Below are 22,353 nucleotides of genomic sequence, written 5' to 3'. Positions count from 1 at the left end.
TTAGAATAAATGAAAATTGAACTCTTCCTGACAGCTAATAATTAATGTATATTTAAAGCATATGAAATCTGATAAGCCTGTGATGCCCATTTAAATCAATCAGTTGCTCCACTGTCAGTTATCTGCCAGGATCTAAGTTGATGTCTTTATAGAATATAAATACATGTAAAAATAATATAAACCTACTATAAACAGGAATGACTTGCTTAGTAATATGAAAATTGAGCAGCTATTTTTATCTCATTTAAAACGATGCCCTCAATTACTTTGTTATCATTAATTATATAGATATTTTGACCACTTAAGTTTGTGTCTGAGTCATCTGGCAGCTCTTACATAGCAAAGCATTTTGAACTTTTATATTGTCTTTCCTATTTTCTCATGCTTATCAGGGACTTGCATAGGCACTATTTTTTCTATGACTCTATAAACAGATTTATGCCTGAAATTTTCTTTTGTGTCTCAGGGTTTCTAGCATTATATTACTGACAGATTTCTTGTTGGTTACCAATCTCATTTTTTTCTTGGTATATATAGTCCTTTCAAATATATATATATATATATGTAGTCAGTTTACAATGTTGTCTCAATTTCTGGTGTGCAGCACAATGCTTCAGTCATACATGAACATACATATATTCATTTTCATACTCTTTTTCACCATAAGTTACTACAAAACAGTATTGGATATAGTTCCCTGTGCTATACAGTATGAACTTGTTTATGACTTGGGAGTTTGAGATTTGGAGGTACTAAATATTAACATTACATTTTATGATGCTCACTTTATCCCATATTCAGACATGCTTTTAAACTTTATGTTCACTTAATATATAAGTAAGCAGACTTACTCTAAATTGTTTTATTTTCTGTCTGTTTCTAAAATAGAATTAGCTAATAAATTCAGTGATAAAAGCTTGAATTATTCTTTTATTTTATTTGCCAAGATCCCACTCCTGGCTGACCATTTTGGGTATTTAAGTATAAAGTAAGTAAATGTCAGTAGAATTAGGAAACCATTCCTGTGGTAATATTATTTTCAGTCCTTTCAAATAAACTCAGTGCCCAATATTTTGCAGAGGAAGCATTCTAAACATGATCAGGATCTTCTGTCTTGTACGTTTGTCAGAAAGCGTGAAATGTTAAACAGTTTGATAAACAGAATAGTTCACCACACTGACCCCTACCTATATCCATGTTCTAATCCTGAAATCTGTGAATATGTTATTTTACATGGCAAAGGGGATTTTGCAGATGTATCAGGTTAAGAACTCTGAGACAGGGAGATTAGCCTGGATTATCTACATGGGCCTAGTCTAACAACAGGAGTCCTTAAAAATTGAAAATCTTTCCCAGATGTGGTCAGAAAGATATGACTTTGGAAGAAGGATTAGAAAGCTGTAAAGCTGTTAGCTTTGAAGATAGAGGAAGGGCCATGGGTAAAGAAATGTGGGTGAACACTAGAAGCCGGAAAAGACAAGGAAATATATTCTTCCTTTGACTTACAGAAGGGCATACAGCCCTACTGACATCTTGATTTTTAGCCAAGTGATACCTGTTCCTCACTTGACCTACAGAACCATAAAATAATAAGTTTGTGTTGCTTTAAGCTGCAAAATTTGTGATAATTTGTTACAGCAGTGATAAAAATAAATATAGGGGAGGTAATCCAAATTTATGGATTGGAGGGCTCAACATTTTAAAGATGTCAGTTCCCCTTCAACTGATTCAAAGATTTATATGTGCACATCAAAATCCCCAAAACTTAATTGTTGTTACTGTTTATTTGTAGAAATTGACAAGCTGATTCTAAATACATAGAGAAGCTTGAAGAGCCAACAATAGCCAAGATGATATTAAAGAACAATGTTAAAGAACTTACTATAAAACAATATTAAGTCTATGTGATAACTACCTAAAGTTAGACATATAGACCAATGGAACAGTATTGAATTAAACCCTGTACCATACATGAACAGTAATTTTAGATAGATTATAAATCTAATAAATTTGAAACAAAAAGCAAAGCATCTGGGGGAGAGTAAAGCTCAGGTGGAATGTGTGCTTAGCATGCGTAAGGTCTTGGGTTCAACTCCCAGTACCTCCATTAAAATAAATAACCTAATCCCCCACCAAAATAAAGCATCTAGGAAATAGTGTAGGAGATATTTTAATGACTTTGAAGTGGCAAAGAGTTCTTAAACAGGAGACAGCACTAAACATAAAAGAAGAGTTTTAAGTTAGACTTCAGTAAAATTAAGAATTATTTTTATCAAGAGATACCATTAAGAAAGTGAAAAGCCACACGGTGGGAAAATATATTTGCTATACCTATATCCAACAAAAGACTTGTATCTAGGGCATATAGAGAACAAAAACCAGTGGAGAAAAAGGCAAAACCTCAATATTAAAATGTGCAAAAAAATTGAACAAGTGCTTCACACACAAAAAGAAAAATCCAAATAAGCTATGAAAAGTGGCTGACCTCTTTAGTAATAATAAAAATACGTACTAAAACCACACTTGGAACACCATTAGACATCCACTAGAATAGTTAGTTGTTAAGTGATATGAAGCATTGGTGAGGGTAACATGCAATGGGGACTCTTACACATGGCCAGTGGGAATATAAATTCTTTCAAATACTTTGAAAGTAGGCTTTTTGAATGAAAGTTATATATGTATATGTGTGTGTGTATATATGTACACACACACACATACATACATACACACACACACACACTCCCTGTGTACCCTTCAGAAGCTTCTACCTCTGAGCACAAAAGGACATCCAGAAAATTCTCATAATCACTATTTGTTATAGCCCCAAATAGAAAATGACCCAAACACCTGTCAACAATAAATACATAACCATAAGTGGTGGCACATGCATACAAATTGTATACTTTAAAGCAATAAAAATAAATATACCAGTTTACAGAAAACACTAGTGGATGAATCTTACGTAATGTTAAGTGGAATGTAAGGGACTAAAACTTTCAAAAGCAAAAAAAAAATCCATGGTGGCTGAATTTAGGATGGTGAATCCATCAAAGGGGTGCCATAGTATCTGGGAAGAAACCCAAAGTGGAACAGCAATGTTCTGTTTCTTGACTGGATGAAGGTTACATAGATGTGTTTACTTTGTGAAAAATCACTGAGCTGTATACTTAAGATATGCTCACATTTAAGCATGTATATTATATTTGCATTTTTTAAAAAAATGTTTGCTGCAAAAAAAGATATCCAAAACCTAAGTATTTATCAGTAGGAGAATGGATAAAACAAATGATAGTATATTCAAACAATGGAATACAATTCAACAATAAAAAAGAATCAACTACTGATACAAGGATGAACCTCAAAAGCCTAATTTATACATTTCATTGTCAGGTAAATTTTAACTCAGAAGGTAAACAAAACTATAAACAGGCATGTGCCCTGGGGGGAGGGGTGCTGAAGCCTTTGTCTCCTCAGACCTGTGCCATTACTGGCACATCTCGCAAGAAGAGAGGCAGGGCTCAGCCACAGCTACCATCTCCTCCTGTGCATAGTGCCTGGGTGGGGGCAGGGCTGAGACCTGAATCTGCACATGGGGGCTCCACAACCTTTTAGGCAGGACTGAGACTTGTTTATAGCCTGAGGCAGAGAGGATTTTTCTACCCTGACACCTCAGAGAACTTGTGCTGCCAAGGGAAACAAGGAGCTCAGATTTGGCACAGAGCGTAGGCGGGGCTGTTCCGTGGTCTTCCCTGAGCCCACCTACAGACCGCCTACCCGAGGCAGAGCAGGCTGCTGCACAGAGCAGCAGAGCGACCAGCACCAGGAGAGGGCAGGTGGGCAGCCACCCACCTTCCTGGCAGGAACACAGCACCTGACCACGGTGCTGGGGTGGGGTGTGATCTGCCCACCTGCTTTCCCCCAAGCACAGCATCTGACTGTGGCATCAGGAGGGGGAGTGACCTGCCCACCCACTGGATAAGAGCTCAGTTCCTGACCTAGTGTTAGGAGGGGACACAATCTGCTGGCCAACAGCCACTGAGAGCAGCACAGATGAGGGTGCCAACAGAAGGCCTATGAAACAGCAAGCTGAGTTCGTGAAGCAGGGCAAAGACACAAAGACCTCTCGATAAAATCATTAAGGGCACACCATCTCCAGGATAAGTAGGTAACTGCTACTCCTTAAGCCACGGTGCCAGAGAGATATGAGCAATGTGAAGAAGAGAAACCACTCCCAATGAAAAATTCAAGAGAAATCCCCTGAAAGCATGATCAAGGAAATAGACATTGATGGTCTATTAGATCAAGATTTTAAAAAAGAGTGATCAAAGTACTGAAGGAACTAAAAGAAATAGTGTTTAGGTATATAAAATGTATCAAAAATGAAATAGAAACTATAAAGAAGAACTAGGTAGAATTAGTAAACTCATTGGCTGAGATGAGAGCTGACCTAAAGGCTGTGCAAAGCAGACAAGAAAATACAGAAGAATAAATAAGTGACCTAGAAGACAGGACAACAGAAAGCACCCAATCAGAACAGCTGAGAGAAAAACAAATGAAAAACAAAACAATATATGGGACCTATGGGGTAATATAAACTGTGCCAATGTATGCATAATAGGAGTTCCAGAAGGGGAAAAAGAACAAAGCGGGTTGAAAAGGTATGGGAAGGACTCATGACTGAAAACTTCCCAAACCTAAAGAAGGAATCATATCCAAGCACAGGAGGCTCAGAGGGTCCCAAGCAGGAAGAACCGAAACAGACCCACACCAAGGCATATCCTAATCAAGATAGCCAGATTCAAGGATAAAGAAATGATCCTAAAGGTAGCAAGAGAAAAACAAAGAGTGAGTTACAAGGGAACCCCCATAAGGTTTTCAGCTGATTTTTCTACACTATTTACAACAGCTAAGACATGGAAACAGCCTAAAATGTCCATCAACAGATGACTGGATAAAGATGTGGGATATTTATATGATGGGATACTATTCAGCCACAAAAACTGACTACATAACGCCATTTGCAGAGATACGGATGCTCCTGAAGAATGTTATTCTAGGTGGAGCAGAACAGAAAGAGATCACTCCACACATGGAGCAGAACAGAAAGAGATCACACCACACATGTGAGATCACTCATGTGTGGAATCTTAAATATATGCAAGATCTTGTGGTAACTCACAGCAAAAAAAAAAAAAGTGACAATGAATATATGTACGTTCATGTATAACTGAAAAATTGTGCTCTACACTGGAATTTGTCATAACATTGTAAAATGACTATTACTCAATAAAAAATGTTTAAAAATAAGTAAAATAAAATATAACCTTTAAAATACTGTATAATGAGAGGTGTGATGTTCTAGTATCTGTTCTAAGAAGTACGTTAGACACACATAAGAATAGCCAATGGTCAGAAAGATCACATGTTATCAGCTACCACCCCATGCAAATTAATGGCATTTAGCAGATATTCATGTATGTGTGTAAATATATAAAATAGGTATTAGTCTATATGTAAATCAAATCAAATATTATAATCTAACGTAAAATCATATCAGCAAAAGCACTTTGCTGACATAAGTGTCTTGGTGTAAACAGATTACAATTTTTTATTGAGTTGTCATAATGGGATAATATTGTGAACCAAGTGGAAATTGTAAAAAAAAAAAGTTATCCAAAAAAAAAAAAAATCCTGACTACATGAAAAGATGCACAGTTACTATAAGGCCTCTCCCATTATTTACTATCAGTGTCAGAAAGTCTTGGAATAAGTTAGGAGAATTAAAAACTCTAACAAGACACAAGAATGCACTCTCTGTTAAAGAAAATAAACGAAAAGAAGAAAACAAATGAATAGACAATTAAGGTCCTACAGATAAAAATACCAATTTTTATGGGAAATAGCCTTAAAATCAAAAATAAGGAGATTATATTCTAATTTCACCTTTTGAATAAAGATATACAAAATTTAGCTGAATACCTTCGTATTTTGCACTTATGAAGAAAAAAATGTATTTGCAATGAAAAAGCAGCCATTACCCTGCCTTTTGAGTATTCTAAAGTTTTAGGTTTGAATATATTTCATCTTAAATGATCTTAAGCACTATGCAGTGGTTGGCGTTTTAAAAATACCACTGTGTGTGGAACTTCTAAAAGTGCTTCAAAAAATTTATATTTTTGTAATAATTTAGTAATGGCCTGGATATTATTTTTAACAAGACAACTCATCATGGAATACTGCAAGATTTTTTCAATGAGTTTATATTCACACATGTTTAAGATTGTCACTGTATTATGAGAAAATGTCAACCGTGGCAGTATTTTGACTTGAAAATGAGATAAGCTGAGAAGCATATTTTAAGTATAAACTAAATGATAGCACTCCTTTAAAGACAAGAAAGTAAAAGCATGATAAACTCTGACTTTGACACACTTAAAATATAAAAATTAACATAATGTAATTTTAGACACTTCTCTTTAACTCTCAGTACTTTCTCAGCCCCTTTCCCATTACACCCGCGTCCCCGCTCCTGACCCTTGGTGTACACACCTCCGTTCACACGGAGGAAGGGGGGACCCGGGCGGTGAGGACCAGGGGCGCGGACACCCCAGCGGCCCCGATGGACACGGACACTCACCCGCTCCCGGCGGGCGAGGAGAATAGTCGAAGAGGGCCCGCCAGCGCACTCGTCCCCTCCTGCCCTGCTGGCCGGGGCCCCAGCTCGGTCAGGTCCACACACATCCCGGCAGGAAGCGGGCTCAGGCCGTGGGAAACCGGAGTAACTTCAGACAGAGAGCGGGGAGCATCCTCCCGCAGACACGCAGGCAGCGCTGTCCCGGAGCCTCCTTGGCGCCGCCCGCTCAGTCCTGAGGAAAACAAGCTCCGCCCCCAAGGAAGACGCTGGCTGCTGATGCGGACTGCGCATGCGCACCGCTACCTAAGACACGCTGGCTTCGTGCACCCCCTGCAGGTCCTCGAGGACGGTGCAGGATACTCGGAACTCATTGTAGAACACATGACCCCTCCCAGCCATGATGCTAAATCACTGGAAATCTCAGTGCCCTGGCCTCTTTTTTAATGGCACTGGTGATGCTCTCATCCACCTATGCCTGCTCTCTTGCCTGGCACATGCCTCAGTCCTTGGAATCCCGTCTGAATCAGATTCTGTTCTGGAGGAAGGACAGGTGCAGAAGAATATCAAAATTCCAGACTTAGAAGATGACCAGGAACCCAAGCTCAACTCTGTCAACTCCCTGGGGTCCCCTGAGGAGTGTGGTTTTCTCAGAACCATCTGCCCTGTGTCAGGAGCAGACCAAGCCTCAGGTAGCTTAGAGAGGCTATCATGCAGCACATGCTTTGAATGGTTCTCAGTTCTGACCTGCATGATCTTGAGACCCTTTTGTAACTCCTAACACTCTGTTTTCTCATACCTATAGTGATGGTTATTGACGACTGAGTTAATCCTCTTACAATGCTGATGTGCTATTGTTCCTTGGATAACAGAATATTTTGAAGGGATCAACAGTTTATCACTTCCCCCTAATGAAGTATGTTTTTAAATCTAGAAATCTTTCAGGGGGCACTCAGGTCCTCCTCTTGCACCAGTTCCTGAGGTGTTGGCAGTTTCTGCTCTGAGCTCCAGATCCTGATCCTGCCGGTGGTCTATGGTGATGCCATTGTGTACATGCTCTTCCTTTTGCACCGGTGTGGAAAGGAGACAGCCCTTCCCCTACATGAGGCTGCAACATGCTGACACTCAAAGCAGGCACAATGAAGAACCAGCTAGAGTCCCCGGTACCAGCTGTCCCAGGTAGAAACGTCACCTTCACCACAGTGTTCCTGTGCTCCTATCAGGCCTTCACTACTCCCAGCAGGCCATGCATGAGCAGTGTGACAGGTGACTGTCTGTCCCAGCATGGCATGGTGGTGATGATCCCACCTTATCTGTTTGTTTTTGGAATGTCCCCACACCTCTCTGAGCTTCACTTTGCTCTTCTCACAGGCAGAGTTGTACAGGCATGAACCTCACAGGGTTATGGTAGGTAGTCACGGTAGCTGCTCACCCAGTGGCATTCTCTGCCGAGAGGGCTGCTGGGAGTGCTGTGTGTCTTCACACTTGTCCTTCACTCTTCCCAATGAAAACACTCTTGGCCTTATTCTTCCCTGGCCTGCGGCCTTTCTGTGCTTGCAAAAGAACATGGAAACAATCTGCAAAGAAGTTTTGAGGTTCTGTCCATCTTGTCCAGGAAATGCTGACTCTGCTAGATATGCTGTTGGGTGGGCTCTCATGGGAGGGGCTTGGGCAGGACTTCCCTTTGCAATAAGCTGCCCCACCCAGGCCTTTCCATGATCCAGACCCCTGGGACCAGGGTGCAAATCCCCAGCTCCCCACTTGTCAACCATGTGACCTGGGCAACTTTCTCAAACCCAAGCTTTGTCCATCCAAGGTCAGCAGAGATGGGGGATAACAGGATGTCCCGCACAGAGTGTCTGTGCAGATTAAGTGAGGTAGAACAGATAGAACAGTGGTGGGGCCTGGCCCATTGGTTGGCAGAAGGGAGCTCACCATGTGCAGCAAGTTCCGCGGGTCACCCAGCAATCTGCCCAGAGGCTTAACCACTCCATCGCTATCAAGCATCTGAAGTCCACTTAACCACATGGGAGAGAAACAAACACATATTCTGAGTGTAGCTGCCACAGGGAAAATTGCATCTTAGCGGGGAGTAATACCAGAGGGTGATCAGGATGGCGGCAGATGCCCCCTGGGTTTGAGCAGACTGGAGCTGCCCTCCAGAGACTGGGGTTAGTGAGGATGGGCTTGTAGAAATGCCCCTCTCCTTTACCCATCAATGCTGGGTCCTGCGGGTACTGAGTCCCACAATCGGTGTGCTGCTAGTGCCCTCAGCACAGAGAAAAACCCAGGGGTTCCCACAAGGCTTCGGCCACGTCCTCTGCTTCCTGAACTCCCACTCTGGTGACCCCACCTGGGATGCAGAGATGAGGTGAGGCAGGGACCTGTGCTGTCAACATCACTGCTCTACCCTGGGAATCTGGCACACAGTAGGTGCTTGGTAAGTCATTGTTGAATGAACAGCAATACTGGGCCAAGTTTCTGTGGGTGTCTGTGCCTCCAGATCAGGGACCCCTCAGGGCCCACCTCACAAGTGACATGAAAATAATGATCCCACCAGGAGCAACAACAGTTCCTCAGAATAAATGGGCTTTTCCAAGCACTCTCCACCTGTTGCAAAGGCCTCCCAGCAGGGAAGTGGGCTGTCAGGGGCAGCACTGCACTCTCCACTGTAACAAGGAGAAAGCCAAGGGCCACAGAGAGGAGTGCCTTTCCAGTGTCACTGCTCACTTTCCCACCTTTTGGGAGACCAGGAGGCTTTTCTACTACATTCTGGCTCTGAAGCCCCAATACTGTGTGGACATGCCTCCCTCCCTGGAGCAAGGAACCACTAAGTGACCTGTCACTTGTTACGAAGCAGACAGGCTCATTCCAGCTCATTGTGCCACCAGCAGGTTGTGCTAGAAGCAGGATCCTCTGGGAGACATCACACTCTCCCAAGCTGGAAACAGGTGAACAGCTCACAGGTTTCCTGGAGAGGATGGTCACATGGCCTTGATCTGGCCGATCAGCATTTTCCATCCTCCCTGGCCACTGTGATTGGCTCAGGGCTGGGCACCAGCCCAATCAGGCTCCACGGAGGTCAGGCTTAGTTGCTGGAATCCTGGGAGCAGAGAAGTTCTATTTCAGTTGGGAGTTGAGGGGTGGTGATGTCAGCCTGTGGCAGTTGGTGACCATCTTGCTTACATAAAGGCAGAGCCATGTGAAGATGACACCAGTGGCAGAGCCCAGAGGTGGGGAAGGATGACTTCTGTTGATGTCACTGAGCACCAGGTACAGACCTGCCTGAAGCTATCTCCCTGTGGACGTCTCAGTTAGTCATTCTCTCCTGCCCTGTTTGCTTCATTAAGCCACTTTGGTTTTCTGTCACTGGTTTTAAGAAAAAGTTTGACTATTCCTTCAAGCTGGCTAAATGGAGACCCTGGAACTGCAACAGTGAGGTGACAGGCAACAATGTGGCTAATAGAGTCCAGAGGCGTCTGTTCAAACAGGGGACTGTAAATGACAAGGGAGAGTACACATGGCCTCAGTGAACAGATTTGCTACTGGTAGCTCCCAGTTCCTGGATATTAGAGTGCATGCACTCAGCCAAGTCTCAGCTCTGCTGTCACACCTGCTAACCCACACCTCTCCTCTCCCACCTGCCGGGCCTAGGGGGGCTGGACACCCCCGGGCACCTGAAACAGCCCAGGGCTTTGTGTAGTAATTTAAACAGGCTGCCCCCAGTTCTGAGGGTGAGGGTGACTGGGTTCCAGTTTACAGAGAAAACAGACTAGACGGTCTCACTGGTGAGATATGGGGGTGGGACCCCAATCTACCTTCTGACCTATGACTTCAGAGTGGACAGCCTCCCCACCCTCAGCCAGGATGCTTGCTAAGCCTAGGGGCTCAGGAGTCCTGCTTCCTCCAGCACCCCCCCTGGAGGTGAGAGTGGGGGCTCTTCTCTATACAACATTCACCCCTGCAGGGGCACACATGTGACCTCACAGTCTGTCATCCCTTCCTTATGACCTGGACCTCCTTGATGTGTGAGCACTGCAGATCATGGGTGCACACGTGGGCAGGTGCACCATGACTGAGAGGACAACACTCCAATTTAAGCCCCTCCTTGCTCAGATGATTACATCCTGGAATTGAGGGGTTCCCAGGGGTCAGTTGGCCAATTCTGGCCTTAGGGGCAAATTCTTATCACCCAGGGGGCTAATTTTTAAATTAAATTACACATTTACAATTCAATAGTCAAGCCCCTTTCTAGGCAGCCTTGTAGCCACTCAGCTTTTACCCCTCGCTGTGACCATGTTCTTAGCTTCAAATTGAGTGTCATTATGGACATGAACATGTCCCTTTCATGTGTCACCTTCACAGTAATCGGCCACCCCAAACTCCCCTCCCTTCCCCTTGTCGATATCTCCACTCAGGGAGTAGGGCCCTTTTGATGCAGTTGTGCAAATGTGTAAGCTAAGGGTTTAGAATGTCCAGGCTAGGAGGGGTCTGCCCCACATGGCAGGGCAGGTGGGCTGGCAGGGGGTGATGGTTCACTTGCAAAACCTCAGCTGGTTTCAGGCAGTGACAACAGACTGGCAGCCAAGGGCTCAGCTGGTGCAGAGTAAGCGGATTAACTGTGTTCACCCAGACGCCTTGGGGGTGGCAGCCCTGGAGTACGACTACAAGTGAGGAAGGTGGAGGGTCCCCAGTGCCTGGACCTCCACCTTCTAAAAATCAGGACTGAGATGTGGCTCTGAAGTCAGAACACTGGAGTTCAAAGCTTCCCCCACCACTTTGTCAATAATTCAAAGCAAATGAGCCTCAGTTTTCTCATGTGTAAAATGAGAACTTTGAAGCCTCTCCCTCTGAGGGTGTGGAGGGAAGTAAATGCGGTGACAGCAGAGCACAGGAGCTGTCTGGGCTGAGCCTGCATACAGGCAGGCTGTTGTTGCTGCCATGACCACTGTCTTCCAGGGCAGGGTCTGCACTCTCTCCCTGTGAAGGTCCAGACAGTAAACATTCTAGGCTTTGAGGGACCTACAGTCCCTGTCACAACTACCACCCTCTGCTGTTGGAGGGCAAAGACAGCTCCTGCAGTAGGTAGTCCAGTCTCGCACCCCTGCTTCCTGACATAAGTATTCCTGAGATACAATTTTCACATAACTTTGTTGGCTTTAGGTGTGCAGCATAATGACTTGTTACATGTGCATATTGTGAAATGATCAGTGCATTAAGTTTACCTGACGTCTGTCATCACCCATAGTCACACACTATTTTCCTTGTGATGAGAAATTTTAAGAGGTACTCTCTTAACTATCAAATGCACAACGCAGTGCTGTTAACTACAGTCACCTTGCAGTACATTATGTCCCCAGGTCTTGTTTATCTTCTAACTGGAAGTTTGTACATTTTGATTATCTTTCCGAATTTCAATCATCCCCTGACTCACCTCTGGCAACCACCAACCTGATATCTGTTTCTATGTGTTTCGGTTTATTTTGTAGATTCCACATATAAATGAGATCATAGGTATTTGTCTTTCTGTCTTATTTATTTCACTTAGCATAATACCCTGAAGGTCCTCCCAAGTTGTCACAAATGGCAGGATTTCACTTTTTTAATGTCTGAATAAGATTCCATTTTATATACATATATATGCATCACATTTTCTGTACCCATTCATCTGCTGATGGACACTTAGGTTGTTTACATATCTTGGTTATTGTAAATAATGATACAGTGAACATGAGGGTGCAGTTGTCTCATTGACATAGTGATTTCATTTCCTTTGGATATATTCCCTGCAGTGGACTTGCTGGATCATATGGAAGTTCTAATTTTAAATTTTGGGGGAGCCTTCTTACTCTTTTCCCGAGTGATGGCACCAATTTACATTCCCACCAACATTGCACAAGTTTCCCTTTTCTTCACACCACCACCATCACTTGTTTTCTCTTGTATTTTGATGACACCCACCCTGACAGGTGAGAGGGGGTATCTCATTGTGGTTTTGATTTGCATTTCCCTGATGGTGAGTGATGTTGAGCACCTTTTCATGTACCTGTTAGACATCTGTGTGCCTTCTTTGGAAAAATGTCTATTCAGTTCCTCTGCCCACTTTTTAAATCACATTGCTTTTTTTTTTTTGCTGTTGAATTGTAAGAGTTCTTTATATGTTTTGAGTGTTAACCCCTTATCAGATATATAGTCTGAAAGTACTTTCTCCCCTTCTGTCTGTTACCCTACCCTCTGCTTTCTGGATGACAGGGGTCCAGGCACTTGGGAATCTCTGCTTCTCACGTGTTTCCAATGTTGGTTTGGTGAGGGCTGTGTTCTGATAAAAGTGTGCACAACCGTGGGTCACTACCCCTTATTTTAGAAGGTGGGCTCTGAAGAGTGCAGTGTGGGCAGGGATGTTTCCCTGAAGTCATCATTTGGATGGTCATGTGCTCTGGAACTCACATCAACTAGCCCGGATGTGATGGGGCAATTTGCAAAGGGAGGACCTTGCAGCTAAGACACAGACCAGGTGCTCTTGTGTCTTGTTGGAAGGACCTGGAAACAAAGTTGTGTGGAACAGGGAATCCTCCAGGTCACAAGGCTCAGTTCAGACTTCTGGGGTGCAGAGACCTGCTCTGAGCCACTGTCACTGAGGAGCGAAGGGCCTCAGGCAGGAGGGAGGAGTTGCTGGATTTCACTTGCCCTGTGTGTCAAGTTTCAGCTCTGGTGATGTGTGGAACATGGGCTTAGCTTTGGGAATGTAAGAGGAGAGGTTACTGGGGAAGGGCTGGCTTTTTCCTTTGATTGAGGTCCTACTGTGTGCCAAGCACAGCAGTCCTCTGAGTCAGGGCTGGAAAGCCAGGCACAGAGAGGTCAGGGAGTTTCCAGGTCACACAACATTAGGCGCATCATTAGGGTCTGTTGCAGACCTGACGCCCAGCCCACATTCTCTCTCCTTTCCCAGGACCATCATGATCCCACATGTCAGAATCACCCAGAGAGGCCCAGGTATGGGCACTGGGACCTTTCCTGCCTAACATGCAAGGAGCCTTAAGAGGGACAACAAGGCACTTCCTGAGTCCATGATGCCCAGAGGCTGCTCTTAGCAAGAGGCTCAGCACACACTCTTGGATGAATCCTAGCTCTGTCCTGAGTCACTCTGTCCTCCCTGCCTCAGTTCTTCTGCCCACATGGGGCTGGAAACAGCAGCCACTTCACAAGGGTCTAAGGAACCTCCAGGATCCTGGAAGCAGCACCCTCACACAGGGAGCACGGTCTCCTTAACTTTTCCTCACCTCTTTGCTGGATGTAGAGTCCCAGCGGGGCCCTGGCTTGTCCCAATTCTCACCCCAGATCAGGGTCCAGCAGGGGGTGGTGTCCAGGCTGGACTCTGTCCTCTGCCCCTTTTGGGGACCCTCATTCATCGCACCTTGGCTGCCTAGACACTGTCTTCCAGGGGCCACTCTGTGCCTCCCACACCTACCTAGCATCCACCCACCCTGGGTTACTCCAGCGCCCTCTGGACCTTGGACACACACCTACTCCGTGTTGAGTGGAAATGAGGTGACCGACATGCTGGGCCTCCTGGACAGTCTGGAGGAGACCGATATCCCCAACCTGCCCACCACCCCAAGAGCCCAAGATGGGGAGAGGGTGTGCCTCCATTCATACTCTGATTTGCTCAGATTCTCAGCACCTACTTTGCTGGGTGGATATGGGGGCAGAGGTATGATGTAAAAGCAGGAGACCTGGACAGCAGACCATGAGAAGGGAGCTAGCCCAGGCTGGTCTCATAACCCCCTTAGCTTTGGTTTTATCATCTTTAAAGTGGGACAGACTCTTGTGAGGTGAGCAGGATCCTGACCCATAGCCAGGAACTGTCCTACACGCCTTAGAGAAGCTCACTGACTCCTCACGAAAATCTGTGGGGCAGGGACAGGCATTATCACCCATTTCTGCAGAAGTAACTGAGGCACAGAGAGAACAGCTGAGGTGACCACCCCAGATTACAGAGCCCAGGTCATCTGGTTCCAGTGTCCAGGCTCATGGTCAGTGCCCACTCTGGGTTTTCCTCCTCCCTTCATCCACCACTGGGACCCATGGCCGCAGCCTCATCTCAGTGTGATTGTTCATGGGGAGCAGGATGGGTGCACTGAGGGCCCGTTTCTCTGAGGACTGCTTTCCCAGAAGGCTCAAGGGGTTGACTGTATTCACTACTGGACACCCAGGCCTGGGCCCAGGCCAGCCACACTGCAAAGCATGAATCAATGATTGTTGAGTGAATACCTGAACCTCTGCATGTACCTGCATGTTGCCCCCATTTCCTCATCTCCACAGCTGGCTACCCGGCCAAAACCCCGTGTAATCAGGCCTGGGCCAGGGACAGTCACGGGGACCAGAGATGCTCAGCTGGGGACAGGAAGCCTCAGGGGCCCTGTGGCTGTCCCAAGCATCTCCTGGGGCAATTCACAGGGAAGCCCAGCCAGCTTCCAGGAACAGCAATCAGGTCCCAATCCCAGGGGTATAAGGTAGGTCTTGAGGGGTGTTTCCTGAGACTGACTTTGTGTATGAAGGGGGCCTGGGGGTCAGGCTGCTTTCAACGTCCATTCCAGGCCTACATCCCTGCTGGCAGCATGGAGCTAGTCATAAAGGACACAGGCCGTGGGGCCAAGGCTATAGCAGGGCTCTGCTCCCTCTCTGTGGCTCAGTGTCCTCATCTGTAACAGAGAACTAGTAACAGGGCCATGGGAGGGCTCACTGAGACCCTCCTCTGTGGCTTTGGTTGGACACTGCCCTCCCTCTGCTCAGTGCCATTCTCTGTAATAGAGAATAGTAACATTTCTCTTAACCCGTTTTGGCCCCATTTTTCTGAGTCTCTTTCTACATTGGGCCCAGGGCTTTCACAGAGATCACAGACTTGGGATGTAATCAGAGTGTGGTCACAGCCCTAGTGGTCCCAATTGAGGCCAGAGGAGCTTCGGGGGGCGTGGGAATCCAGAACTGCTTCATGGAGGAGGTGAGATCTGAGCTGTGTCCCCAAGGATGAGCTGTCATCTAGCTGAGGCCTGACACTGAGCAGGACCCATGTACATGGTTAATGAGGGTGTGAATGAATGAATGGGCACCCCTCTAACAGAGAGTGAGGGGGGAGTCCCCTAGGCCAAAGCAGGAAACACAGGGCACCCTGGGGGAGCAGAGGGCGTGGCTGCAGTGTGATGCCTGCCTCACCCTTTATGGGTGTCTTGCCACCACTTTAGCATGTGTTCTGGTGGATTGGGAGCCCTTTTCTCTCCTCTGCTTCAGTATCCTGCTCTTCATTCCGAGGAACACCCGCCTGTGTCACCTCAGTGTCCCCAAGTGGACATGGACCTGTCTTGTGGGAGATTTTGAAGAGGGATTTGGTGTGCAGCCCAAGACTGAATTGGGAGGGAGAGGATAATAGGGACCTCCAGAGGGGATCATGGGCTGGGAGTCATCGGAGGGGTGGGGAAGGCAGAGCCTCAGAGCTGTAGGATCCTGCTAGTGGTGGCTCCTTCACGAGGGGCTTCACAGGGAGGAAGCAATCATGGGGAAAAGGCAGAGCTCAGTTTGGGGCTTGATGACATGGAACAGCTCATCACAGAGACGTCCAGAGGAGCTGGATGTAGGGAACGAAGATGCCACTGATGTCAGGGTCAAATCCTGAGACCCACATGAGGTGGGGCGGTGGTGCAGGGGAAGGGGCTTGAGGATATCAAGATGTTCATTCATTGGGGTCCTCAGGGTGGGGACCTTCATGTTCATTTCACAGCCACCTGGTGCCTGACAGAGTTAGGCTTAGGGAGGTCACTGAGTAGACACGTGCCGATAACCTAGATTCTCCTCTTTCCACATAAAGTCCCTGGTGTGAAGCCAGCAGGCACTCTTCAGAGTCATACACCCTCACCCCTGGGCTCTCTGTGTGCCTAGAGCCCAGTGGCCCCTTACCTCCCACTCCCCACTGCAGGACCCTTTGCACACCTGCATTTCCACAAGCTATAAAACATCTTCTCTTGCTGTGTGTTTACCCTGTGAAACCTCATTGCCCCAGGAAGAGAGGCCTCACATCCTTCCCTTATTAAAGTGGTAAAGCCTTTTGTTCAGAGAAGCCCCTGTCAGATCTCATAACCAACCAGGTACCTGTGCATGAATTGATCATGCAGCCCCCTCCTCCTTGTGTGCACAGCACCCCCCCAATAACAGACCCCACACACTCAACCTTTGCGCTCGTGTAGGCACCTCTTACCTGTGTGGCCTGATGTTGTCTATAGCAGTGTCCCTATTGAACTTTCCTAAACCCTTCTCAGACGCTGGTATTTCTTTACCAACCCAAGTAATTAGCCTGCCATTGTGCCCACAACACCTGAAACAGATTTGGCTAAATTATGCAGATTGATGATGCAGGTTAATTTGCTATAAAGCTGAAATCAAGGTTTACAAATAAAAGCAACATACATACTCAAGGCAGGACTAAGAACTCACACGGATAACTAAGACCCTCCACATACATCTCACTTTGCCTTTAGGGCCTTTGCGATGGCTGCTCTTCCAGCCAGGATCTCTCTCCGCCTGCTTCTTAAACACCTCCAGGAATCTGCTCAAATGTCCTCCCTGACCTTATTTTTCTCCATGGAACATATCACCTCCGGACATTGTGTATATTTTACTTAATTTTCTCTGTGTCCCCCACCAGGCTGTCTGCTGCATGAGGATGGAGAACTGACTGCTTCACTACCTGCTGTGCCCGGTATCTGGAACCCACCCAACACACAGTAGGACCTCAGAAATTGTGTGACGGGTGTGTGATCACTGTAGGCCACAGACAAAAGTCTTCCCAGCAGTCATGGTAAGAGTCATTCATTCTCTACTTACTGAGCCCTACTGTGTGCTGGATACTGACCTGGGTGGGAGGCATGCAGTGGATTAGACACAGTGAGCACACACAGCATGTTAGGACGGACATGTGCTCTGGAGACCACACAGGGCTGGGGGAAGTCAGGAGTGCAGGAGTGGAGGAGAAGAGGGCCAGGTGGAGACAGTGGTGCCAGAGGAGACAGAGAGGTGGGGCCCAGGTCGTGCAGGGCTTTATGGCTCCTGTGAGAGCTTTTCCTCAGGGCAGCGGAACCATGGCTGGGTACGGAGCAGGGGCCCAGTTCCTGAGTGCTATGCAGGAAATGGAGCAGGTGTCTGCTGGGGAGATGTGCGTGGAGGAGGCTGTCTCTGTAGACTGTGCAGGCAGAGAAGGCTCCTCTGAGGAGGTGACATCTGAGCTGAGCCCTTGTATGGACCGTGTTTCCACCTTCTGTAGACTGGATGCTTTCATCTGCCCTGCAGCCCTATGCAGGACACACCCTGTTCTCAGTCACCTGGACTTGGCCTCCTGCCTGCCTTTTGGGCCCTCCCACCCCAGAAGGAGTCCTTCTAGATCTAACTCACTACCTCCTCCACTGGACTTGGACTCACACTGAGCCACTGTCCACCTGCCCAACTCACCCAGAGTCAAGTCCAGACACTTGGGGGAGCCCCTCCACTCCAGAGCCCATGAACTTACTCAAATGGCCAGTCCTCAGCCTGCTCACATGCCTCACACTCCCCTCCTGCAGAAACCCTGTGACAGATCATGTCCACAGCACCCTGCTCCTCCGATCCTGACCCCAGGCTTTCCCATGTGGTGTGACCCCGCATAGGTTGCAGTCCCCTCATCCAGTCTGGTGAGTAGAAACTACCTTTTCTTTTTTCTTTTGTTAATATATTTATTTTTTAATTTTTATTTTATTGAGTTATAGTCAGTTTGCATTGTTGTGTCAATTTCCAGCATAGAACATAATTTTGTCAATTGTGTTTACTCTTTCAAGAAACCATCACTTGGCTTGATTTTTTCAAATGTTCCTTATATCTCTATTTTATTTTTTTCCTCCCTGATCTTTATTATTTCCTTCCTTCTGCTTACTTTTGTTATTTTTGCTCTTCTTTTTCTAATTCTTTTAGGTGGTAAGTTTGATTGTTTATTGCAGTTGTTCCTCGTTTTTGAGGTAGACCTGATTCTCTCGCTATAAACTTCCCTCTAAGCACTGCCTTTTCTGGATCCCATAGGTTCTGTGTGATTGTGTTTTCATCATCATTTGTCCCAATGTGTTTTTTATTGCTTCTTTGATTTCATCATCCACCCATTTTTTTTTAAAGTAGTATGTTGTTTAACCTCCATACTGTCATTTATTTCTCCTTTATTTTTCTGTAGTTAATTTCTAGTTTCATGGTATTGTGGTCAGAAAAAGTTGCTTCAAATATTTTCTATCTTCTTCAAATTGTTAATGCTTCTTTTGTGCCAAAGTATATGACCTATCCTAGAAAATGTGATATGTGCACTTGAGAAGAATGTATGTTCTATTTTAGGGAAATATAAAGTTCTGAAAATATTACCCAAAACAAATTGTTCTATTGTATCATTTAATTTCTATGTTGTCTTATTAATTTTATGTATGGAAGATCTGTCCAGTGATGTTAATGGATTGTTAAAGTCTTCTACCGTGATTGTATTCCGATTAAATTTTCCTTTTTTATCTGTTAGTATTCTCTTTTTGTCTGTTATATATTTAGGTGCTCCTATGTTGTGTTCATATATGTTAATGAGTGTAATATCTTCATCTATGACTCCTTTAATCATTATAAAATGGCCTTCTTAATCTTTCTTTATAATCTTTGTTTTAAAGTCTATTTTATTTGAAATCACTGTTGATATTCCTGCTTTCTTGTGATTTCCATTTGTGTGGAATATCTTTTTCAATCCTCTCACTTTCAATCTATGTGTTTCCTTCTCCCTAACGTGGGTCACTTGTATACAGCGTATTGTAGATACTTGCTTTATTATCCACTCTGCACTCTATGTCCTTTGATTAAAGCATTTAGTCCATTGACATTTATAGTAATTATTAATAGAAATGTGTTTATCACAATTTGAACTTTGTTTTGCAGTTCATTTTGTATTTCCTCTTTGTTCCTTACTTTTTCTTTTTGTGGTTTGATAATTTTCCTTTTTATTATCTTGGTGTCTTTTTAGTTTTGTGACTCTATTGTAACTTTTTGGCTTGTGGCTACCCTACTTTGTACATATATTAACCCATTACTATATCTGTTTGTTTTAAACAGATAATAATATAAGCTCAAACCCATCCTACCAAGAACAAAAAAGAGAGAGAGACAGAGAGAAAGAGAGAGAGAAACCTGCATATTTTCTTGCTCGCCTCTCCCACGCTTAATGATTTAGATGCCCTCTTTTATGATTTCATGTTTATTATGTTGTAATTCATTGTAGCAATCACCTTTCCAATTATGGTTTTCTCCTTTTTGTAGCATCCTGCTTCTTTTCTATTTAGAGTAGGTCTTTCAATATTTCCTTTAGCATAGGTTTAGTGTTGCTGACTTCTTTTAGTTTTTGCTTCTCTGTGAAGTTCTTTATCTCTCCTTCTATTCTAAAGGATACCCTTGCTGGATAAAGTATCCTAGGCTGCATCATTTTTTCATTCAGGACTTTGAATACACCTTGCTTCTCCCTTCTGGCCTGTACTGTTTTTGTAGAGAAATCAGCTGAAAATCTTATGGGGGTTCCCTTGTATCTCATTCTTTGTTTTTCTCTTTCTCCCTTTAGAATCATTTCCCATTCTCAACCCTGGTCATCCTGATTGTAATATGTCTTGGTGTGGGTCTGTTTGGGTCCTCCTTGTTTGGGACGCTCTGTGTTTCCTGTACTTGGATATCTGATTCCTTCTTTAGGTTTGGGAAGTTTTCAGTCATGATTTCTTCAAATATCTCTTCAATCTCCTTTGTTCTTTCTTCTCCTTCTGGGACCCCCATTATGAGTAGGTTGGCATGTTTTATGTTATTCCAAAGGTCCCGTATATTGCTTTCATTGGTTTTTATTTGTTGTCTTTCAGCTGTTTTGTTGTCCTGTCTTCTAAGTCACATATTCATTCCTCTCAATTATCCAGCCTACATTTTACAGCCTTTACCTCAACTCTCCTCTCAGCAAATGAGTTTTCCAATTTTCACTGGCTCCTCTTTAGAGTTTCACTTTCGTTATTTGACATATTCTCTGTCTCTATACACAATCTCTTTTAGTTTCTTCAGTACTTTGATCACTCCTTTTTTGAAATCATCTAGTAGACTATCAATGTCTATTTCATTGATTGTTCTTTCAGGGGGTTTATCTTGTTCTTTTAATTGAGACAGGTTGCTCTGCTTTTTTATCTTGCTTATATCTCTCTGGCACTATGGCTTATGGAGTATCAATTATCTACTGTGGTCTTTTAAGAGTTTATTTATTTATATAAAGTGGATGCAGAAATAAAACTAAACACAAAGAAATTAGTTTTAAAAGCAGTATAATCAATAACAGAAGAACATATTGAAACAAGATAACAATTGAGTTGGGATGAATTTTTAAAATATTAAAGGAAGAAAAAATATTTGAGAACAGAGTATAATCACAACAGAAGAACAAAACAAGGATAAAACTGAAATTGGACAAATTGTAAGATAATAATAAAAGTATTTTAAAAGAAAATTTTAAAAGGGATTAAAAATAGAAATATAAAAATTATTTAAGAAGTAACATTTAAAAAGTAAAAGAAAATGGAACAGAAAAAGAAAAGAGTATGTTCCCTTGGAGATTGTGTGCCCTTAGTAATTTTATCAAGAGGTCCTTCTTAAACATGTGTGGTTACCAAGTCTTACTTCTGTGCCTTTTGTCTGTTATCCCTTTGGTTAATGATGTGGCCATTAACCTGTTAACCAGAGCCTACCCTGGCTATTGAATGGGGACTCCTCTTTGTTTTGTTGTTGTCAAAGCTCCTGCCCTTGCCTTGCTTCATGAACTCAGCTCGTTGTTTCCAGAGACCCTCTGGTCACACCCTTGGTCTGTGCTGCTCCCAGTGCCTGTAGGTAGACATGTCACTTCTCCTCCCAGTGCTGCATCTTGGTGCTGCACTCCTGCATGGTAGGTGGACAGGTTGTGTCCCTTCCCAATGCCGTGTCCAGGTGCAGCAGTCCTCCACAGTAGTTGGGTTGGTTGCTCCCGTATTCAGTGCTACTCCCCACACCACATCTGTTCCACACTCTGTGGGTGGGCTTGAGGCAAATGGCCACACCAGCCCTAATCCCTGCTCTTTGCCAGAACTTTGCTCCTTGTTCATTTGTCTTAGAGGTGTGAGTTCATAGAGGCACCAGGACAGAAACTTCCTATATGTCTGGGGATGTAAACAAGTCTCAGTCCCACCTATGAGGTTGCAGAACTGCCAGGTACATATTCAGGTTTCAACCCCATGTCTGCCTGGGTGGGTATGATGGCTGTGGCTGAGCCTCATCTCTCTTATTCTGAAAAATCACCAGTTATGTTGCCGTGAGTCAGCAGAAACAAAGGACGAAACACCCCTTCCCCCAGGCAAGCCAGCAATATTGCTTTGCTTTATTTTTTTCTTATTTTATGGGAGGCCCAGGCTGTTCTGATCTGTATACAATCCAAGCAGTTTTCCACAGCACACTGCAGTCCCCCAGGGTTACCTATGTACAGTCAACCAGAATCTGCCTGGATCCAGCAGCCTGTCCCTTCCCATCCCTGATTCACTTCTAGGTTTGGGGGTTGTTGACACACTTTGTGCCCATTTAACTTAATTCTGTCAGTCAAGGGTGGTTCTGTACACATCTGAGCCTCAGAGGTTCCC

At 44.6% G+C, this 22,353-nt stretch overlaps 1 long non-coding RNA gene across 1 annotated transcript in view; it reads left to right on the top strand.

The window, feature by feature from the left end:
• Positions 1 to 9,782: 9,782 nt before the first annotated feature.
• The window catches only part of LOC140693297 (uncharacterized), a 31,276-nt gene continuing 18,705 nt past the window's right edge, over positions 9,783 to 22,353 (top strand). The window contains exons 1-3 of the long non-coding RNA XR_012069018.1: positions 9,783 to 9,907; positions 17,331 to 17,483; positions 18,241 to 18,348. This is a non-coding gene — a long non-coding RNA (uncharacterized lncRNA). The remainder of the gene's footprint in view (positions 9,908 to 17,330; positions 17,484 to 18,240; positions 18,349 to 22,353) is intronic.

The sequence above is a fragment of the Vicugna pacos genome, unplaced genomic scaffold, assembly GCF_048564905.1.
Source record: "Vicugna pacos unplaced genomic scaffold, VicPac4 scaffold_19, whole genome shotgun sequence".
NCBI lineage: Eukaryota > Metazoa > Chordata > Mammalia > Artiodactyla > Camelidae > Vicugna > Vicugna pacos.
The sequence above is the reverse complement of the archived record's forward strand: the minus strand, read 5'-3'. Positions and strand labels throughout refer to the sequence as shown.